The following is a 21,607-nucleotide window of genomic DNA, read 5'->3' on the forward strand; positions in this document are numbered from 1 at the left end:
ACAAAATAATAATTTATAAATTATCAAGGGTTCATGAGGGAGGGGGGAGCAGGGAGGGAGGGAAAAAATGAGGAGCCGATGCCAAGGGCTTAAGTGGAGAGCAAATGTTTTGAGAATGATGAGGGCAATGAATGTACAAATATGCTTTACACAATTGATGTATGTATGGATTGTGATAAGAGACGTATGAGCCCCCAATAAAATGATTTTTTTTAAAAAAGAAAAAACTCTGAGGGCATGAGGAGAACACAACAGCAGCGAGGAGGGTAGTAAGATCATGAACTACTATGATCTCTTCTTAGGCATCTGGAAAATTCTGAGTGGGGTAGGGTAGGGAGAACATTTAAAACACCAACTGAAAACCATGGTTACAGACTGGGGGGGCGGGAATCTGTGGACAAGCTTTAGGAATAGTTTTGCTTTGAAGCAATTTTACTACACCAAAAGAAAGATCATTTTGCTATTTAAGAAGGGTGGGGAATCATGCTAAGTGAAACTTCTACTGTGAAATATCTTGGCAGGTGTGGTTACGTAGCAGGGACTGGTACTAAATGTACTGAAAGAGAGATCCAAAAAAGAAGAGCCAGCCTTTTAAGGAAGGGCTGCACCAAATGAATTCAGTAACATTCCACCGTGGTTTTGAGACCAGGAAGGTTGTCCAATGTATTCATGGTTGTTTGCAAGCTGCGGTGTGAACTCCAGTACTATCCTTCCCCAAAATCTTCTCGGAAGGCTCTTAAACCATGAATATTTTATGTGAATGGGCTTTTAGTGGACATCAAGCAGGGAGCTCGGTTTCGTTTCTAGGTCAATGCTGTGCAGAAATCTCAAGAACGGATCCTGACTCCCACAGGCACTGGAATGGGAGGAATTCACGCTGATCTCAGGGGCTTAGAATGAACCGAGAGCCAAGGAGGGATAGACATCGGTTATTCAAGGAAAAATCAGTCTTCAGAGAAAAAATAAATCAAACCCACTTTTCTCATTCATTTTTAACTCCTAAGACCCTTATTACCAGGTTTAGAGGCATGAAAATAATTGCCCGAGCTTCATTGATGCCTTTTTTCATGGGATAACATTGCCATCTACTGGTACTTGGAAAATTGGCGTTTATAATAGTTCAAAACTTTCAGTTGTTTGAAAATTTTAGTCTTGCTTACTGACAAATTCTGACAGATTTGCACAAGATGAAGTTCTTTGCCCGCAAAGGTTTTATCATTTCATGGGAATCTTGGGAGAATGCCTTGCCTTCCCGGATTCCTGCACCATTACTCAGTAAAATTAATGAACCTTAATAAGCCTAAGACTATTTTAAACAAGCTATTTATTGATGGACTCTAGATCCTCATTTTTGACCAACAGTTTCCTCCCCCTCCCCCCTGTAAGGCAGAATTAACAAATCCCTCCTCTAAATCAGAATCCACTCGATGGCTGGGGGTTTCAGAGTTCCTTTGAGGACCACCCAATTTTTAATGCAATTCTTTCTCTGAATAATATATTAATGTACTTACTTTATGATAATATCTGCCTCCCACCACAGGGCCATATCTCCTTAGAATTGTTTCTTTTCTGCATTTATGTGCCCAGGACCTAGGACACAGTTTGTATATTGAAGTTGACTAATGAATTTATGATAATTGAGTAAATGATAATCAAAAAGTGTTGGCAAATCAAACATTGCTCTACACAGTTTAAATAATTCAAAATATTAAAAATAAAGATATCATTTTAACTCCAGATATGCACATTATGTATTTCCTGTGTGTGTAGTAGCTTTTACCTTACCCAATACTGTAATTCACAAAATTCATACTCTAGGAGTCAGTAGAATAAAGAACAAGTATGAAGTTATCTTAAGTAATTTTTCCACAAGTATCAAATTAATTAGCATAAGACAATTTTAAAGAAGCTATTTATTGATGGACTCTAGATCCTCAGTTCTTTATTGATCTTAATAAGATCATTGAAAAAGTCATAAACTCGTAGGCCGGGGAAAATGGTGACTAGATAGGACTCAACCGTCCGGAGCTCCTGCTGCCAGACCAGAAAATTGGGAGGGAAACAGGGTCCAAACTTAAATCCGGTGTTCCAGGATGCGAATGCAGCGTGCCGGCATGGAGTGAGGAGGCAGTGGAGGGGCCTGAGGGCTCAGCCCCTTTATCAGCCATGTGAACAACTGCCCCTTCCCCTAGAAGAATTTACTTTAGAGGGCGACACTGAAGCTGCAGCTAGGGGAGAGGGACATGTCTGCTCAGAGCACACGAGAGCAAATGAAGGGGGAGGAAGAGAGAGTGGAGCACAACCTGGTCCACCAGGCCTGGAGGACTATATCACCACGCATGACTAATTCCACCATGAGACACGCCGTTCCTCGCTGGCTCATGGCCCTCTGGGGGACTGCACTGGAGACTGAGTGTCGGGACTGGCCCAGTCTGACCCCGCGACACCGAGGCAAAACACTAAAGGCGTCTGGCAGAGCAACCATGGGAGCAGAGCAGGGAGCTCCCGAGGAGGGAGTACAAAGGATACTCTGGTGCCAGAGCTTAGAACCCCATCAGACTTTACTGGAGGACATGCCTAGAGTTCAAAAATCACACCTTGATCTATATACAGGTTTTTCTTTCTTTTTTAATTTTTTCATTTTCTTTTTTTCTTTTAATTAATTTATTCTTTCATGAGTCATTGGTTTTCTTTTTTGTTGTCATAGCTGTGTTCTCATTTGTCGCCTGTCCTGCTATGCCTTGTTTTTTGGTACATATTGTTATCTCTACAAATCTATCTAGATAAGATAGGCTGGATGAACAGTCTGGAAGAGAAAACAACAGGACCAGTGGTTCTGGGGGGACCTGGGAGAGGGTGAGGGGAGGTAAGGAGGTGTTGACCAACCCAGGGACTGGGGAGCAACAAGTGATCAAAAATTAGTGGCAAGAGGGTATAAGAGCCCTGGTAGGGACTCAGCAAGGGCAATGTAACCGAGAGAAATTACTGAAACCCAAATGAAGACTGAGCATGATAGTGGGACAAGAGGAAAGTAAAAGGAAATATAGGAAAAAACTAGGTGACAATGGGTATTTATAGAAGTCTAAATACAGGCATGTACATATGTAAATATATTTATATAGGATGGTGGGGAAGTAGATCTACATGCATACATTTATTAAGGCAGCAGATGGACATTGGACCTCCACTCAAGTACTTACTCAATGCAAAAACACACTGTTCTCTTAAATTGGCATTCCATGATGTTCACTCTCCTGATACAACTGCTGAAGACAAAGAGGGTAAATAAGCAAATGTGATGAAGAAAGCTGATGGTGCTCAGCTATCAAAACATATAGCAACTGGGGTCTTAAAGGCTTGCAGATAAACAAGCGGCCATCTAGCTCTAGAACAAAGCCTTCATGGAAGAAGCACACCAGCCTGTGCGATCATGAGGTGCTAAAAGGATCAGGTATCAGACATCAAAGAATAAAAAATCATATTGTAAATGAGGGTAAGTACAGACTGAAGACTCAAAACCCATCAGTAGGCAACTGGACACCCCCTTACTGAAGGGTTGTGAGGAGGAAATGAGCCAGTCAAGGTGCAGGGTAGCAACAATGAAACATGTAACTTTCTTCTAGTTCTTAAATGCTCCCTCCCCACCACTATCATGTTCCCAATTCTACCTTACAAATCTGGCTAGACCAGAGGATGTGCATTGGTACAGATAGCAACTGGAAACACAGGGAATCCAGGACAGATGACCCCTTCAGGACCAGTGGTAAGAGTGATGATACCTGGAGGGTGGAGAAAATGTGGGGTGGAAAGGGGGAACCAATTACAAGAATCTACATATAATCTCCTCCCTGGGGGGATGGACAACAGAGAAGTGGGCAAGGGAAGACATCAGACAGGGTAAGATATCACAAAATAATAAAAATTTATGGATTATGAAGGTTCATGATGGAGGAGGGAGTGGGGGAAGGTGGGGACAAAGTGAGGAGCTGATATTAAGGGCTCAAGTAGAAGGCAAATGTTTTCAGAGTGATGATGGTAACAAATGTGCAAATGTGCTTGATACAATGGATGGATGTATGGAATGTGATAAGAATTGTATGAGTCACCAATAAAATCATTTTTTTAAAAAGAAAATAAAAAGGAATAAACTCGTTTCCAAGACTCTGTTTATGGGAGTAGAATGCCCAGGCTTTCTCCTGCTGATAGTTTTGAACTACCAACCTTGCAGATCGTAGTCCAACACATAACCACTATAACCACAGGGCTCCTGAAGAAGAAATAAATTTATTCATTGGATAATGAGTCAGCACTGCTGAAGTACAAAGCAATCTGAGTGTGGTAGTTACATAATCTGGTATCAACTAGAGACTATTAAGAGTAAAGGGTTGGAGTTTAGCCTGTCAATCAGGTCACAGCTTTGATGACCTCATTTGGAGGCACTATGGAGATAAATACCTCACTGGAGGCCAGACCCACACCCTCTGCTTGGTCTTCCTGTTGATAAGCTACATGGAGCTATGCTGATAAAACCAGAGTCCTGGAGCTGGAGGAGCCACATAGAGACCCACGCCAAGACTGAGATGCTTCTACCACCACTGGATCCACAAGACTTTCCACCCACGCGCCTGTGATAATCCTTTATTAGACATTATTACGTGGGTTGTGTGTAGACTGGTATCAGACATGTGAGCTAATATCAGACTCATGGACTTGATCTGGACTGCACTGGGATATTTTACTAAAATGCAATTGCTCTTTTATATAAAGATCTTTCTTAAACAGATATGAGTGTCTATGAATTTGTTTCTTTATCCCACCTAGACTGACACACCAAGACTAACATTAGTTAGACTATCTATCCATATTAGTTCCATAACCCAGTGTCACAGCGTTGACTTTGTGATACCTATTTTGGAAAATATGGGTGACTTTTTTAAAGATCATTTTACTGGGGGCTCTTACAGCTCTTATAACAATCCATACATCAATTGTATCAAGCATATTTGTACATATGTTCCATCATTATTTTTTAAACATTTACTTTCTATTTGAGCCCTTGGTATTAGCTCTTGCTTTTTCCCTCTTCCCCCTTCCTCCCACCCTCATGACCCCTTGATAAATTATAAATTATTATTGTTTTCATATCTTACACCATCTACTGTCTCCCTTCACCCACGTTTCTGTTGTTCGTCCCCCCACCAGGGGGGTGTTATCCATTACTCACTGTGATTGGTTCCCCCTTTCTCCCCCCACCTTTGCCCTACCCTCCTAGTATTGCTAACCCATTTCTGTTCCTGAGAGGTTTATCTGACCTGGATTCTGTGTGTGCCATGATCTCTTATCTGTACCTGTGTACATACTTTGGTCTAGCCAGAACAGAAAGGTGGGATTGGGGCCATGATAGTGGGGATGGTAAGGAAGCCTCAAAGAGCCAGAGGAATATTGTGTGTTTCATCAGTGCTATACTGCACCCTGGTTGACTCATCCCTTCCTGTGACCCTTCTGTGAGGGGATGTCCTATTGTCCACAGATGGGTTTGGGGTCTCTGCTCAGAACCCCCTCATTCTCAACAATATGTTTTTTTTGTTTTGGGTCTTCAGATGCCTGTTACCTGATTCCATTGACACCTCATGATCACACAGGCTGGTGTGCTTCTTCCATGTGGGCTTGTTGCTTCTCTGCTAGATGGCTGTTTGTTTAACTTCAAGCCTTTAAGAAATATGGATGATTTTAAACCTGATATCCTTGGGAAGAGAGGCTACTTGGCCCTCAACTGAGTTTCTAATCTTATTTTAAACAAGACCGATTAAAGGCTCTCTTCATCAAACCTCTCTGGAAACAAACCTCTCTCGGTGGTGCAGCTGATGCTCTCAGCTGCTGAGGACAACAACAGAAAAACTACAGACCTCCAAATAAAGGCCTGTCTGCTTCCAAAAGCAGGCAAACATTAACACTCTACAGAGCACAGGGCTGCTCTAACATACATGGAAACATCAGCATTAGCTCCACAGCAATTCATCACTGGTACAGAAAGGGTCAGACTATGTCCAAAAGGGGGAAGAGAGAAGTATGAAAACATTGTGACATGGTTTTTTGGTTTGTTTGATTTTGCTCAGGCAATTATCACAGGGATCTGTTCACATGGTCTTTTTGTTTTTGACGTTGTCAAGGATTTAATCTTGTTTAGCTCCACAATCAATACTCATGAAAGCAGCAGTAAACAGATCACACCGTATGTTGCATTGGGCAAGTCTGCTGCACAAGACCTCTTAAGACTAAAGTGCCAAGCCATGGTATTTTTTTTATTATTATTAAATACCTTTATTGGGGGTTCTTACATCTCTTATCACAATCCATACACTCATCCAGTGTCACACGCAGTCTTAACAGGTAACCTGGACAGCTATTTCACTGAGAAAAATCTGATGTGAATTCCTTAACACCCTTCCTATTTTCTCTTTTCAATCCATTCTGGTTTCTTCCAATCTTCTCTTCTAGGATTGGATTCCGTATCTGTGCTCCTGATCTCATCCCTTCCCAGTTAAGGATGAGCCTTTACTCTTAAACCGTCTCCTTCAGCTCTCTTCTTTCTCTCCCGAAGTTTCTTCATTCACGGAGACAACCTGCAGTCTCTGCTGCTCCTGGCTGGAAAGAGGCCTGCTTCTGAAGGCCTGTGGCGCATGCTGCTTTCCTCTTCCCTTCACGGCCAACTTTCAGAAAAGACTTCACTTGTTGCCACAATTCTCTTCTCTCTTCCAAGGCACCACTCCTTGACATGCAGACTGTCTGACTCATCTCTTGGCATTACTTTCTCAGAAGCTGCAAATTGAGTCCATGTTGCCACATTCTGTTAGACCTGCTTAATTTCTCTAACATCAGGCAAAAATGATCACACTGTTTATTGATAGATGCTTCTCCCATTCTTTGGTGTTCTGCGTAATCTCTTCACACGTTTGACCAGTTCTTTTCATTTGGGGCCAATTCTTCTCATTTTTGTTAACTCAAACCTCTTCTAATTTTCTACCTCTAAAATAGAAGGTAGACAACGTACCCAACAGTTTACATCTTGTTTTCACCAGGCATATTCTCCCATAGGGATATCATCTTCTATTTCTGCCCTTCTCACATTCCTTCATTTAAATATCTACATGTGCCAGGTACTGTTCCTAGAACCTGAACTATATCCCTATTATCATAAATTTGCATTCTAATGTGCATGTGTGTTGAGGAAGAAAGATGGGCAGTGGCAGATATCAAACAGATGAAAAGGCAAACAAGCAAGAAAATATCAAAATACACTTTTTTAGTGAACCTTGTTAGAGGAAGGACCTATGAATTTAGCTTGTGATATAGTCTTGCCTATATCAACCCCAAATATCTAACTAGGGAGCTTCCCAGTTGACGTCTCAGATCATGGCTGCAGATCTCAAAAGGTTTCCTAAGCCAAAAGCCCTGTTCATCGGGAAGCATGACCAGATTCCACCAAAACTTCAGGAGCCTCATATAACTCTTACAGTTCAAATGTTGACAACAGAGAGAACAATAACCAACAATGAACATCACCAAGGCAAGTGGAGGACCTTCAGACAATAGGAAAATTGAGACTGCTACCTTGTTCAAGCTATAAAACCATAGAAGCCTCCCTTTTGCCACTTACGAGACAATTGGACATCCTCTCACAGAAGGGTCACAAGGAAGGAACAAGCTAGACAGGGTGAAGTATAGCACTGACAGAGCACACAATATCCGCTAGTTCTTTAATGTTTCCTCCCCAACTCACCCTATCATGACCCCAGTTCTACCTTACAAATCCAGCTAGACCACAGCATGTACACTGGTACAGATAAGAGCACTAGACACACGGAATCCAGAACAGATAAACCCCTCAGAAACAGTACTGGGAGTAACAATACCAGGAAGGTAGGGGGAAAGTGGAGGAAGAAGGGGGAGAAAGGGAGAACCAATTGCAATGATCAATGTATAACCACACACACTCCCAGGAGGATGAACAACAGAAACGTGGGTGGAGGGAGACAGCAGACAGTGTAAGATATGAAAAGAATAATAATTTATAATTTATCAAGGATTCACAAGGGTGGGAGGGTGGGGAGGTAGGGAAACAAAGAAGAGCTGATACCATGGGCTCAAGTGGAAAGAAAGTGCTTAAAAAATGATTATAGCATCATATATACAAATGTGCTGGATACAATTGATGTATGGATTGGTATAAGGGCTGGAAGAGTGCCAATAAAATGATTTATATAAAAAAAGTTTTAATGAATCTCTGATCCCCTCACCATAACCACCAATCAAGATGAAAAATCTAGAAGTCTCCCAAATATCACAAGCCTAACCTGAAAAACCGTTCAGATACAATTGTTCATTTACATTCTCATGACCACACTTCTAGTGCAAGGCTTCCTTAATACTTATCTAAAAGATGGAAATGCTTTTTAACTGGTTTTCCAGAGAAACAGAGTAAGAAATGACAAGAAGTAAGTAAGGATGGACACAAAAGGTAAGGATTTGGGCATCACTTATTAACAGCAACCATAAAATAGCCACCGTGGAGGAAGCACAAGTCATTGAAATGACAATACAGAATAACTAATAATAAAGACAATAAGAATAACTAATAATAAAGTCAAAGGCAGAATGGGCCACATTGGCCATTCATTGTCTTAGGTTAGGTTCTCTAGAGAAGCAAAACCAGTGGAACTTATGTATGTACATATAGAGAAAGGTTATATCAGGGAAATAGGTTTCAAAATCATAGAAAGGCATTCCAAGTCCATGAGTCAGATGACCGTCTGCAGGTTTCCTAACTCCCATAGCTGTGGGGGCTGATGAAAAATGCAGGAGGGAAAATGCTTGTGACTGCAGAGATGTATGAATCCAGGACTGGCAGGTCATATTTGTGACTGCTGACAACTCCCAGGATCAGCACAACATACAGCAGGCCATTGCCTCAGTCCAAAGACCCAGCAAAAAAGCAAGCAAGGTTTTCAATAGTGTCCATTCATACTGGAAGCAGGCCACACAACAGAGGAAATGCCTTCAAATTGGCTGCTCATAGCAAGTATTATGGAGGTATTGTTACATTATGTTGTTAGGTGCCAACCAACCATTTCCAACGGAGACAACAGATCGAAGCACCACCCAGTCCACGCCATCCTCACAATTCTGGATTTTGAGCTCATTGTTGCAGTCACTGTGTCAATCCACCTTGTCAAGGGCCTTCCTCTTTATCACTGCCCCTCCAAGCATGATGTCCTTCTCCTGTGACTAATGTCTCCTGACAACCTGTCCAAAGTACTTGAGATGACGTCTCTGCATCAAGGCCTATAAGGAGCACTCTGACTGTAACTTCTTCCAAGACAGATTTGTTTTTTCTCTTGTTAACCAATGCCAATTTCAATATTCTTTGCCAGCATGATAATTCAAATGCAATGATTTTATTCATTCATTCTCCCTTATTCATTGCCCAACTTTCTTTTTTTTTTAATCATTTTATTAGGGGCTCATACAACTCATATCACAATCCATACATACATCAATTCTATAAAGCACACCTGTACATTTGTTGCCCTCATCATTCTCAAAACATTTGCTCTACACCTAAGCCCCAAGCATCAGCTCAGCATATTTCCCCCTACCTTTCCACTCCCCGCTTCCTCATGAACCCTTGATAATTTATAAATTATTATTTTGTCATATCTTACACTGTCCAATATCTCCCTTCACCCATTTTCTGTGTCCATCCCCCAGGGAGGAGGTAATATATAAATCTGTGTAATCGGTAAACCCCTCTACCCCCCACCCTCCTTCTACCCTCCGGGTATCGCCACTCTTACCACTGGTCTTAAAGGGATCATCCACCCTGGATTCCCTGTGTTTCCAGTTCCTTTCTATACCAGTGTACATCCTCTGGTCTAGCCAGATTTGTAAGGTAGAATTAGGATGATGATAGTAGATGTGGAGGAAGCATTTAGGAACTAAAGGAAAGTTGTATGCATCATTGCTACACTGCACCCTGACTGGCTCATCTGCTCCCCTCGACCCTTCCATAAGGGGATGTCCAATTGCCTACAGATGGGCTTTGTTCCACACTCCCCCTCATTTACAATGATAAGATTTTTTTGTTATGATGATGCCTGAGACCTAGTCCCTTTGACACCTCATTATCGCACAGGCTGATGTGCTTCTTCCATATGGGCTTTGTTGCTTCTGAACTAGATAGCCACTTGTTTACCTTCAAGTCTTTAAGACCCCAGATGCTATATCTTTTGATAGCTGGGCACCATCAACTTTCTTTGTTTATGCACCCATTTGTCTTCAGAAATTGTATTGGGAAAGTGAGCACAAAATGATATGATATTTTTGTTCTTTGATACCTGATAACTGATCACTTCAGCACCTCGTGATCATGCAGGCTGGTGTGCTTCTTCTATATGGACTTTGTTGCTTCTGAGCTAGATAGCCGCTTGTTTACCCTCAAGCTTTAAGACCCCAGATGCTATATCTTTTGATAGCCGGGCACCATCAGCTTTCTTCACCATATTTTGCTTATTCACCCGCTTTGTCTTCAGCGATTGTGCCAGGAAGGTGAGCATCACAGAATGCTGGGTTATTAGAATAAAGTGTTCTTGCATTGAGGGGGTACTTGAGTGGAGGCCCAATGTCCACCTGCTACCTTAATACTAAACCTATAAATATATACTATGCACATAGATCTATTTCCACATCCTTGTGTATAAATATATTTACATATGTATATGCCTGTATTTAGGCCTCTATATACACCTTTTGTCTCCTAGCTCTTTCCTCTATTTCCCTTTACTTTCCTCTTGTTCCACTATCATGATCTGCCTTAATTTGGTTTTCAGTAATTCCTCTCAGTTACATTACCCTTGGTCATGCCCTAGCAGGCCTCCTACACCCTCCTCTCCATCGATGTGGATCACTTGTTGTTCCCTTTACCCTAGGTTTATTAACACCACTTCTTTTTCCCCTACCTCCCTCTCTCCCATGTCCCCCTGGAACTGTTGGTCCCGTTGTTTTTGCCTCCAGATTGTTCATGCAGCCCATTGTCCAACTTTCACATGCATATGAGGCAAATAAAAATATCATGCCTGCAGTGGGAGCAATTGGTCCTCCAAGTAACACCTTTGCTTTTCAGTACTTTAAAGAGGTCTTATGCAGCAGATTTACCCAATAAAATTTATCTTTTGATATCCTGACTGCTGCTTCCATGAGCAGAAAGTGTATCCAAGCAAGACAAAATCCTTGAAAATGTCATTTTCTCCATTGTTCCAGTTGTGAGGATTTTGGCCTTCTTTACATTGAATTGTAATCCATAGTGCAATGATTGATCTTCATCAGAAAGTGCTTCAAGTCCACACTTTCACCAAGCAAGATTGTGTCATCTGAGTCTCACAGGTTATTAATAAGCTTTCCCCTAATCCTGATGCTGCATTCTTCTTCATATAGTCCAGCTTCTCTAATTATTTGCTCAGAGTACAGATTGAATAAATTAAGTGACAGAATACAACTCAGATTCATACCATTTCTGCTTTTTTCTCTTTTTAAAAAATCATTTTATTGGGAGGGCTCTTACAGCTCTAACAATACATACATCCATTGTGTCAAGCCCTTTTCTGATTTTAAAACATGTAATATTCCCCTTGTTCTGTTCACACAACTGTTCACATGAGTACAATTAGGCGTTCCGGCATTCCCATTCTTTTTAAGACTATCTATAGTTTGCTATGATCCACACACATGCCATAGTTTGCTATCTACACATAGTTTGCTAAGATCCACACATATATCCACACTATGCCTTGGCATAGTCAATAAAACACAAGTAAACATCTTTCCTGTATTCTCTGCTTTCAGTTAAGACCCATCTAGCATCAGCAATGATATTTCTTGTTCCATGACCTCTTCCGAATCTGGTCTGAGCCTCTGGCAGCTCTCTGTCAACGTACTGCTGCAACTGTTGATGGATGATCTTCAGCAAAATTTTATTTGCCTGGGATATCAATGACGTTGTCCTATAATTTGAGCATCTTGTTGGGTCATCTTTCTTTGGAATAGGTACAAATATGGATTTCTTCCACAATTGACCAAGTAGCTGTCATTCAAATTTCCTGACATAGACAAGTAATTGCTTCCAATGCTTTATCATCATACTGAAACATTTCAATTGACATTCCATCAATTTCTGGAGCCTTGTCTTTAGCTAATGCTTTCAGCACAGTTTGAATTTCTTCCTTATGTGAGAACCACTGGTTGTTACTCATATGCCACCTCCTGAAATGTTGGAATGTGGACTAGTTCATTCGGGTACAATGACCGTGTATTCGTCCCATCTTCTTTTGATGCTTCCAGCATCATTCAATATTTTGCCATGGAAACTTTCAACATTTGAAACTCAAGGATGGAATTTTTCTTGAGTTCTTTCCATTTAAGTGTGTTCTCCCTTTTTGGCTTTCTAATTCTAGGTCTTTATACATCTCATTATAAAATTTACATTGTCTTCTCCATCAACCCTGTGGGATTTTCTGTTCAGTTCTTTGGCTTCATGATTTCTTCCATTAGTCTTTGTAAGTCTACAATTAAGAACAATTTTCAGAGTCTCTTCTGACTACTTTGAACTTTTCTTTCTGTCCTATCTTTTTAATGGCCTTTGGCTTTCTTCATGAATGATGTTCTTGATGTCCTCCCACTGCTCATCAGGTCTTCTGTCATTAGTGTTCAATGTATCAAATTTGTTCTTGAGATGTTCACAAAATTCAGATGCGAAACACTCAGAGTTCTACTTTGGCTTTGGTAAATTTGTTTTCATTTTGTTCAGCTCTATCCTGATCTTACACATGAGAAATCCGTGGTCTATTCTACAGTCATTCGCTGACCTGCTTTTCCGTGTGGAAACTGAGTTTCTCTGTTGTCTCTTCCCACATTTTAGTTAGTTTGGTTTCTGTATCTGCCACCTGGAGAAATCAAGGTGTACAGTGGCTGTCTGTGTTGTTGTAAATGTGTATTTGCTATAAACAAGTTGTCTGTCTTTCAAAAGCCTGTCACTGATCTCCAGCTTTGTTTCTATCACCAATCTGCATTTTCCAACTCCTGTTCTTCCTTCCTTTTTGTTTCCACCTCTTACATTCCAATCACCAATAATTATCAATGGATCCTGACCGCATGATTAATCAATCTCAAATCAAAGAAGTTGATCTGAATACTTCAATTTCTTCATCACTAGCTTTAGTGCTTGATGCATAAATTTGAATAATAGTTGTATTGACTAGATTGTATGCATATAGATATTATCATATCGCAGACACTCTTTACTTGAAGACAAAACTTGAAATGTTCTTCTTGACAGTGAGTGCAATGTCATTCCTCTTGAATGTAACATTCCTGGGATAGTAAACCATAAGATCATCAGATTCAAAATGGCCTATACCAGTCTGTTTCAACTCACTAATGTCTGGGATATCAGTCTTTATGAGGTCCATTTCATTTTTGATGAGTTCTAATTTTCCTAGATTCATACTTCATACATTCAAAGTTCCAATTATTAATAAATGTCTGCACCTGTTTCTTCTCATTTTTAGTTGTGCCCACAACCAAAGGAAGGTCCCAAAAGCTTGAATCCATCCACATCATTTAAATCAATTAAGAATGCAGTTGCTTCATATTTTGAGGGCATTCAACCCTGAGGGCTCATCTTCAGCAACTACATGTGACAGTGTTCCACTGCTGTTCATAGATTTTTCAGAGCCAAAATTCTCAGCAGTGGACAGCTTCTTCCTTCTTTGTGGTGTGTTCTTAGTCTGTTAGCTCTGCTGAAACCTGTTTACCTGGGGTGATTCTTCTGACCTGTTTGAATCTGTTGATTTACTTCCAGGTTGCTGATAGCTATCACTTGGTTTTGCTCCTCACAGTACTTGGCAAAGCCCTTTAATGTTAGATACTGTTTCCTTAATATTCTGTTTTCATTTTCCTTGGTCCTCAAACTCCAGTAATCTCCATGGAAATAATATCAGAAAATGAATGCCTTACCCAATGATTTTTTTTAATCTTTTTTGGGGGGCTCATACAACTCTTCTCACAATCCATACATATATCAATTGTGAGAAGCACATTTCTACATTCATTTCCCTCATCATTCTCAATACATTTGCTCTCCATTTAAGCTCCTGGCATCAGCTCCTCATTTTCCCCCTCCCTCTCTGCTCCCCACTACCTCAGGAACCTTTAATAATTTATAAATTATTATTTTGTCATATCTTGCACTGTCCAATGTCTCCCTTCACCCACTTTTCTGTTGTCCGCCCCCCAGGGAGGAGGTTATATGTAGATCCTTGTAATTGGTCCCCCCTTTCCAACCCATCTTCTCTCCACCCTCCCGGTATCGCCACTCTCACCACTGGTCCTGAAGGGATCATCCGCCCTGGATTCCCTTGTGTTTCCAGCTCCTATCTGTACCAGTGTGCATCCTCTGGTCTAGCCACATTTGTAAGGTAGTATTGGGATCATGATAGTGGGTGGGGAGGAAACATTTAGGAACTAGAGGAAAGTTATACGTTTCACCGTTGCTATATTGCACCCTGACTTCCGAGACCCTTCTGTAAGGGGATGTCCAGTAGCCTACAAATGGGCTTTGGGTCTCCGCTCTGCACTCCCCACTTCATTCAAAATGATATGATTTTTTGTTCTGATGATACCTGATACCTGATCCCTTCGACACCTCGTGATCGCACTGGCTGTGCTTCCTCCATGTGGGCTTTGTTGCTTCTGAGCTAGATGGCCACTTGTTTACCTTCAAGCCTTTAAGACCCAGATGCTATGTCATTTGATAGCTGGGCACCATCAGCTTTCTTCACCACATTTGCTTATGCACCCATTTGTCTTCAGCGATCATTATCAGGGAGCTGAGCACACAATGATATGATTGTTTGTTCTTTGATGTCTAATGACTGATTCCTTTGGCATCTGGAGTCCCCAATGACTTTTTAATTATTTCTTTTTTTATACATTTGTTTTTGGTTTTTAGAAATTTCTTCTTTATTATTCCCGTCCCACTAATTCAAGTTTCCCCATAAATTCATCCACGGAAGTTTTCCTTTTAATTTACATACAGAATCTTCCCTCAATGAAAGGATTTATATTTTAATTTGCCCATAGTTCACAAAAATTTACACAAAGCAAACCATAACAAATATTGAAAAGTAAACATCTAACAGGATATATACCCTGATCATAATTCAATATCATTAGAAATCAATATATTCTATGATTTAATGACTGCTTAATGACTTGAAATGAATTCCTGGTCAAAGAAAAAATCACAAACTCTAGAAATTAATAAATAGGCAAACACTTTCTACAAATTTCAGACAAAGTTGTACAATTTATAGCCTAATTTCTTTTATTATGACCAAGAGAAAGGTAAGAGCGTTATATTCATCATGTTTTTTAATGTAGTGTATAAAATTTGGCAAACAAAAAATTGAAGAGTAAATAGACTACGATAACACATAAAATTGGCAGAAAAGGAGTAAAAGTAGACCTTACATCTTAGCTATCTAGTGCTCTTATAACAGGAACACCACACGTGTGGCTTTAACAAACAGAAATTCATTTTCTCACAGTTTAGTAAGTTAAAAGTCTGGATTCAGGTTGCCATCTCCAGAGGAAAACATTCCTTCTGTTGCCTCTGGAAGAAGGTGCTTGTCTCTTTGAACCTGGCATCTCTCTTTACCCATTTCTACTTTTTCCAACCTGTTTTTTAAGCTTTTTATTAGAATGGACATTGATTTAAAACACACATACACGCAAATAAATTACTGCCATCAAGTCAATTCTGATATACAATAACCCTTGGAGAAGACATCCTGCTCCCATGGGTTCCTGAGACCGTAACTCTTTATGAGAGTAGAAAGCCTCATCTTTCTCTCTCCAAGCTGGCTGGTGGTTTGGAACTGTTGACCTTTAGGTTAAAAGTCCAGCTCCATGCCCCCAGATCTCAAATTAAAACACACACTACACTAATCTTGTCCCATCAGCATACCAAAGACAACCAACTTCAAAATGGGATTATAACCACTAGCATAGAGACTGGGATTTGTAGCACATAGTTCTTTGCGGGGTGGGGAGAAAAGGGAGTAGGGCACATTTCAAAACATAACAATATGTAAAACTTGACGTAAACAGAAATGTATGATTTCCTAGAAAATACAATTAACCAAAAATAGTCCAAACTGACTAATTACTATAGAACAAATTCGAAAGGCGAACCTTTTAAAATAATAATAATGAAACATCAAAGAATCCTTTGAATTTGTTCATAAAATTTAAAGAAAAAGTAATTCCAATGTTACTTAAATTATCCCATGCCATATATATAAAGCTGAAATGCTTTCCAATTCATTTTATGACACTACCATACAATACCAAACAAAAATGAAACCAAAAAGTACAAACCTTTCTCACTATTTCGGTTACCATGACTACATAACAAAATTTTCCCAGAATTTAGTGACCTAAACCACGATGTTTATTTCGCACAGGAATCTGCAATTTGGAAAGGGATCCGAGGAGGTAGTATATCTCTATACCATACAGCATCAGGGGTGGCTCACTCACCTGAAGGCATCCTCACTAATATAGCTGGTGGTTGATGATGGCTGTCAGTAACACCTTAGCTGGGGTCGAAGTACTTAATGACCACTCTCTGTGACCTTCACAATGTAGCAGTTGTGTTCCAAGGGTGAGTATCCTGGGAGAGCCAGACAGAAGTTGTGCCATCATTTATAACCTAGCCAAAAAGAATGCATAATTGATGTCGAACTCATTAGTTATCAGATAAATGCAAAATAAAGTAACAATGAGAAATCCATTTATGTCCATTAGACTGGTGAACATTAAAAGGAGTTATACAACATAAATTGATGGATGTGGATAAAAGTGGGCTTTACTAGTGATGATATGAATTATTACAGAAATTTTGGACAGTAATATAACAATCTACTAAAAATTAGTTTACAGATATATTTTGATCCAGCTCTCTATCCTGGGAAACTGAAAATCCCTGAGACCAAAGGGAATGAGTATAAGGGCATATACCACAGCAAACACAACAATAATGAATATCTGTGAACTACTGAATAACCAACTATAGTATAAACATACGACAGAATATAATTACCTTTAAAAACAGCTAAACAAAATCTTGGAAGGGTTTCCATGAAATATTATTGAAAGAGAAAGACGAGATGTAGAAAGATGTTACAAAAATGGCATGGTAGGGGGGAAAAAGTGGGGTACTTGCTACCAGAATGATGAATGGTAGAAATTTCTTTGATGTCAAAACCCTGAAAAGGTTTAATAACATAAAATCTATATTGAAAACTAACTGATACACAAAGTTTTCATTTGGCAGTAGCATATTTTTAAGAAAAGTAAGAACAATACTTAAGAAAAGACTATGATTATATATTTTTAAAACTCTATTTTACCAAGTCTCTGAATTTAGGGACCATCTCAACAACTGGTTTGATACATTAAACTCTAAGGACTGGCAACCAGATAAGTTATAAAGTGACATCAAGAACATCAAACATGAAGAAGCCAGAGGTTCTTAAAAAGACGGGAAAAGAAAAGACCAAACGATTATCAAAAGAGACTCAAACTTACTCTTGACCAGTCAGGGTACAGTATATAGCACTAATGAAACACAGCTTTCCTCTAGTTTTTGGTGCTTCCTTCACCTCAGTATCATGACCTCAATTCTACCTTACAAATCGGATTAGACCAGAACATGCACATTGCTACAGAAAAGAGCCTGCAACACAGGAAATATAGGATAGATAACCCCCTCAGGGCCCACAGTGAGAGTAGAGATACCAGGAAGACTGGGGATGGTCGTGGGAGAAAGGGGGAATCGATCACAAGGATCAATGTAAAACCCGCTTCCAAGGGGATGAATAATGGAAAAGTAGGTAAGGGGCAATGGAGGACGATGTAAGATATGCAAATAATAAAAATCTATAACTTATCAAGGGTTTATGAAGGAGGCCAGGCGGGGGATGGAGGGGGAAGAAATGGGGAGCTGATATCAGGGGCTCAAATGGGAAGAGAATGCTTTGAAAATGATGATGGTGGCATATGTGCAAATGTGTTTGACACACTGGATGAATGTATGGATTATGATACGATATGTAAGAGCTCCCAATAAAAGTAAGTAGAAAAAAAACTTGTTCTTGAATGTAGAAAATTGAAAGCAGTTCCAAGAAATGATTAAATAAAGGAGCTGAACAAAAGCTTCACAGGACAGTTGAATAAGAAAAAATATTATAATAAAATGTGTAAAGACCTAGAGTTAGAAAAAGCAAAACAAAAGAACATGCTAAGTATTTCTCAAGCTGAAAGAATTAAATTTTTAAAAAGTTAAGCCTCAAGGAGCAATATTGAATGATTCTTTGGTGATGTAGTTACATGTTGGACTGCCAAGTCCAAGGTCAGAAGTTCAAAAGCAACAGCCAATCCAAGGGAGAAAGATGAGGCTTTCTACTCCCATAAACAGTTACAGTCTCAGAAACCCACAGGAGCATTTCTACCCTATCTATAAGGTCACTATGCATCAGAATTGACTCAATAGCAGGGAGTATGTTTGAGTTTTAATGGGCAAAAACTATTCTGCTACTATTCATAGGTTTTTCGGTGGCTAATCCCTTGGAGGTGGGCAATCCCTTGGAAGTCAACAGTCACTCATTATATAATCTCCTCTTAGTTCAGAAGTTCTGATGAAATTGGTTTACCTTGGGTTATCCTACTGCTATTTAAAATACTGTTGATCTATCTTCCAGGATCACAGTAACACACCAGTCACCACAGTATCACAAACTGACAGCCAAAATGAGGCCAGGGCCTGACTATAAAACAGATAATCAACTGTTCATATGGAAGTTCAGCTTAAAGTTGAAGAAAATTTAAAAAGTCCATAAGACTCAATTGAACACTGGGTCTCACCTGGATTTTGAAAGCATATCAAGAATAGATGACTGCTGACTGAAGACCAGGTGAGTTGTGGAATAACATCAAGGAATATCATACATATAGAGAGCTAAATCTCGTTAAAAAGGCAAGAAAGAAAAGATAGAAGTGGTTGTCAGAAGAAATTCTAAACCTTGCCCTTGAACATAAAGTAGCTAAAGTGAACAGAATAGATGAAATTATGAAGTAAATGAGTAAAAGAAAAATTTAAAGGGCAGCTCAAGAAAATAAAGGACTGTAGTGAAATGTGCAAAGACCTGGAGTTAGAAAGCCGGAAGGGAGGAACATGAACAGCATGTCTCAGACTGAAAGAACGAGGGGGAAAGCAGGCCTCAATCTGGAGTACTGAGGATTCTCTGAGAAAAGCATTACGTGATTCAGGAAGCATCAAAAGAAGCCAGAAGGTGCACACCGAATCTCTATACCAAGAGAACCAATTAATGTCCACCATTTCAAGAGGCAGCGTGTGACCAAGAACAGATGGAATTGAGAGAACTTCCAACTGCACTTAACACACTAGCCAAAATCAAGGATTCGGGAATTAACAGAATACTAGTTGATATTTCAACAAGCTGATGAAGCACTAGAAGCACTCACTCGACTGTGCCAAGAAACTTGGAAGACGGCGACTTCACCAACTGACAAGAAGAGATCCAATGCTTAGCTCACTACAGCTCACCACCAGGTCTCCTGTCTGGTTCATAGTAGAAATTAAATCAATAGCCATTGGTGTGTAGGGAGTCAGGGGTGGGAGTTTGGGAAGAATCCAAGAAGGGAAAAAAGAAAGAGAGAAAGCAATTACATGGTGTTCCACACCATGGATAAAGTATTTCAAGACAATAGTTAGTTCATAAGACCAATTTAACTATGTGCTGTTTCCTTGTTCCAGCATGTTCAATAAACCAGTCACCACAGTATCACATTACGTAAACTCTTTACAACTTAAATACGTATATAATCATAATCACGTAGTTTATTTGTATATGTATTATAGATAATACCATAAAATCTCGTTATATACATTATTATATCTGCTCTTTACAATATGTATCCCTATGAGATAAACCCTGCAGGTATTATTCACAATTATCCAACTGGGCAAACTAAAATTCAGAAAAGTTAAAGTCTCCTGGCCATTAAACAACCCTGGCATTTTCATAACTTATCTGATCCCCTGTCTACTTTTCCAGAAATTCTTACTTTCTAATGGCCATCAGAACCGCCTGGAGAGCTTATTTAAATCTACCTACCCCATCTAGACGCCCATGTTTAGTCTGGTGACTTCGGTGAGAATCTAGCATCTTTATTTCCTGCCTACTCTACCGTTGATTCTGATGTATGCCACCAAATGAGAACCACTTTACTACACAATTCTATACATAGTTTCCTTGCTCAAAACTATTTGATAGCTCTCAATTTCACTAAAAAAATCCAAAATGTAATACTTACCTGGCAGGGGAGATACCATGATCACGAAGGTGGTTTTCCCAGGGTGAGGCTTATCCATTGCACTCCGGATGTGCTGACCCCTGCGATTTCCCCAAATGTGGGAAACTCGACTGCATAATTTGTGGTAGTGGGGGACTGCGTTCGCGCTCTCCCCTGAAAAAAAATATCCAAAATGCTCAGTTTGGTATTAAAAACCTTTTGAAGAATGGTTCCAACTTTTCTTGCAGGTATTACACACAAAGCTGCCTCACCCTGCCTTCCATTCCCCAGCTATGCTTCCTTCCTTTTTCCAATGCCTTTCTTTTCAATTAGTCTACTGGAATAAAGCCTTTTCTTCTACCCTACTACACCCACCACTTCTCTGTCGGTTTGTCGAACTGTGGGGTTGCACATTGCTATGCTGTTGGAAGCTATGTCACTGTATTTCAAGTAGCAGCAGGGTCACCCAAGGTGAACAGGTTTCAGCAGCACTTCTACACTAAAAACAGACTACAGATAAAGAATAGGCTATCTATTTCTTAAGAATTAACCATTGAAAGCCTTATTAATAGCAGTGAAACATTGTCAGACACCAGTTGATATTTTGTTCTGCATCTCTGTTATAGCACCTGACAGCAACAACGATATTCAGTGTCACATTCCTTCCACCTTCCGAGACTAGCTCAAAAGCCACCATCTCCAAAAACATTTCCAAAATTCACCCTCCTTCAATCAGAGTTAGGAGCCCTGGTGGCACAATGTATTATGTGTTGGGCTGCTAATCACGAGGTTGATAGTTCAAATCCACCAGTCACTCAAAGGGAGAAAAATTAGACTTTCTGCTCTTATAAAGATGTATAAGTTTGGAAACTCAAAGCAGCAGTTCTACTCTATGCTAAAAAATAATTGACTTGACAATGAATTTGGTTTGGGGTTTTGCATCAGGGTCCCAAATATCTCTGTCTTCTCCACTATATTATAAACTCCTTGAGATCATGGATTGTTTTGTACTTGTCTTTTTATCATATATAACAACTAGGAGTTTCCTTTATAGTATATATCTAAAATTAAGGTTGTGAAATGTTTTATTTTTGAAACATAGCATAACACTATAAGG

General features: G+C 39.8%; 1 long non-coding RNA gene and 1 other non-coding gene across 2 annotated transcripts in view; one reads left to right on the forward strand and one right to left on the reverse strand.

Annotated features, from left to right (window-relative positions):
• The window catches only part of LOC142426814 (uncharacterized), a 135,600-nt gene extending 114,951 nt beyond the window's left edge, over positions 1 to 20,649 (reverse strand). The window contains exons 1-2 of the long non-coding RNA XR_012779760.1: positions 20,512 to 20,649; positions 16,654 to 16,825 (exon numbers count right to left, since the gene is read on the reverse strand). This is a non-coding gene — a long non-coding RNA (uncharacterized LOC142426814). The remainder of the gene's footprint in view (positions 1 to 16,653; positions 16,826 to 20,511) is intronic.
• On the forward strand, positions 20,504 to 20,667 carry LOC142426895 (U1 spliceosomal RNA). The gene has a single exon (XR_012779779.1). It is a non-coding gene; the product is annotated as a U1 spliceosomal RNA (small nuclear RNA).
• Positions 20,668 to 21,607: the final 940 nt, after the last annotated feature.

This window comes from Tenrec ecaudatus, chromosome 14, assembly GCF_050624435.1.
Source record: "Tenrec ecaudatus isolate mTenEca1 chromosome 14, mTenEca1.hap1, whole genome shotgun sequence".
Classification (NCBI taxonomy): Eukaryota; Metazoa; Chordata; class Mammalia; order Afrosoricida; family Tenrecidae; genus Tenrec; species Tenrec ecaudatus.